The sequence below is a fragment of the Babylonia areolata genome, chromosome 9 (genome assembly GCF_041734735.1).
Source record: "Babylonia areolata isolate BAREFJ2019XMU chromosome 9, ASM4173473v1, whole genome shotgun sequence".
Classification (NCBI taxonomy): domain Eukaryota; kingdom Metazoa; phylum Mollusca; class Gastropoda; order Neogastropoda; family Buccinidae; genus Babylonia; species Babylonia areolata.
Window position 1 is genome coordinate 6459427 of NC_134884.1, and position 2500 is coordinate 6461926.

Consider the following 2500-nt stretch of genomic DNA (forward strand, 5'->3'; position numbering starts at 1 on the left):
CCGCTGGTCCAGCCTTAACAGAGCCTTGTCATAGGTTTGAGCTGAACATCATGAATTGAAATGAAGTAGCGAGAATAAAATGCACCGGTACACACACACACACACACACACACACACACACACACACACACACACACACAGAATTATCATCCAGTTATGATCCATCTTTTAGTGTGCTCGCTTTCGACTTACAAGGTAAAAGACACAAATGGCGAAGTTCACTGAAAACAACACTGGGGGTAGCAATGCTCAATTGACACATAGACATAAAGATTGACACATTCACATAAAGATTGACACATAAACCACACTCCCCTCCCGACGCCCCCCCCCCCCTCCCCCACACACACCCTATCCCCTCCTGGCCCCTCCCCCGCGCCCCCCCCCACCCCACCCCACCCCTCCCCTCCTCCCACACACTTTTGACTTTGACACGTATATACATGCAAAACAATAATTATGAGATCAATGCATGAGATGCAGATATGGATGTGATTGTTTTATGCATGTAACGGCCCCGTCATGTGCACAATACAAATGCACAGTAACTGAAGACAATTATGAACTGTTTCAGTTTCAGTTTCAGTTTCTCGAGGAGGCGTCACTGCGTTCGGGCAAATCCATATAACATACACTGCATCTGCTATGCCAGCAGATGCCTGACCGACCAACGGCAACACATTCCACTGAACGCGCTTAGCCAGGCCTTGAATGCATGCATATCTGTTCGTGTATATATCAGAGTGCATTTCGTCTACAGAGTTTTCCCAGAAGACACCATATCTTGTTGCCATGAGTCCCCGGGGCCCCCACCATCCCCATCCCCCCTCCAGTGCGCCAGGTGCGTGCTGCACACGGGACCTCGATTTATCATAGTTCTTTCGTTCGAAATGATTATACACTCAGTACGACTTTCCAGTCAAAACCTGGAAGAAATGACGACAATGGGAAACTGCAACAGAACTAAACCGAAATACTTTGTACAAGTAAAATGATGATGATACGTATATTTATTATGACTCGAAAAAACAAACAAACAAACAAAAAACAAAACAAAACAAAAACAACACTGACATCGTACATCAAAACGCTCTTAGGTAAGAACCTCAAGTTCTTTAGTCTTGTGCACATGAATAAATGATTAAAGATAAATGAAAAAAAGAAACATGAACCAAAACATAAATAATGAATAAAAGACATTACCTGTTATCATTTTGTTGGCTTTTTTGTTTTTTCTGCTTTTTTAAAATATTTTTTTACTTTTTATTTTTTAATTGAAGTTCTGTAAGTAAGGGAAGTAAATCCGTCCGTTCGATTTCAGTGCACCAGCTGAGAGTAGAAGTTAATTCCCTTCTGTCAGGAAAGCAGAGCCGCATCGCTGAGAGAGAGAGAGAGAGAGAGAGAGAGAGAGAGAGACAGACAGACAGACAGACAGACAGACAGACAGACAGATGAAAGAACTCCACCCTGTGGGTCACAAGTAAAATGAGAAGTCAAATGTCAACTGCAACGTGATCTTCACTTTCCGGTGTATTATTATTGTTGTTGCTATGTTAGTATTGGTATTGTCATTAATATTATTATTGTTGTTGTCAGTGGTAGTTGCGGTAATAGTAGGTTTTTGTTGTTGTTGTTGTTGTTTTCCTTGTTTAGTTTTGTCTTGCACTTCAACTTCCCTTTCATTATGAAATAATGTGTGTATTTTCGCCATTGCGTTTGTGTATTGTTTGTCACACATGAACGAGCACTATATAAGCTCAGGCTTGTTGTTGCTCAAGTTTTCTTAACTGAACGCTGTATGTACTTCACCTTGTTTCTTGATGTTAAAAAAAATGTTTAACTCTCAGTACGGCCAGTCCTCTCTTCTCCTCTACACAGACCCCTCGGATGTCCAGTGGGTGTCTCAATGACCCAGCCTTTAGCTTCCGTCTTCAGAATTGTGGTATTCTTTGTCAACATTCACCTCTTCAATATAAGAGCGTTCCGCTTGCAATATTATGATGATGGTAATTGGGATGACACGCTGTTAACGTCGTCTCTTTCGCCGTTCGTATGGAGAGAGTTAAACCAACTGCAACGTAACAAACGCAACACCGGCACAATCATAACTGATCATTACTGACCACTCGCGCTCACACTGTCAAGACAACAATTATTTGGTAGTCACTGGACACAAGACAGAGTTCCCCTCTTCAGCAAAAAAAAAAAAAAAAAAAAAAAAAAATCACGGGAAAAGGGAAGTAACTTCCATCATCATCTATCTCTCGTCCGGACCGTTCGGAGCACAGCATGACTGAACCATTTTATTTTATTTTATTTATTTATTTATTTTAAAAAAACACACAAAAACACCAAAGATTCTCTCAAGGCCTGACTAAGCGCGTTGGGTTACGCTGCTGGTCAGGCATCTGCTTGGCAGATGTGGTGTAGCGTATATAGATTTGACCGAACGCAGTGACGCCTCCTTGAGCTACTGATACTGATACTGGCTCCCCCTTCT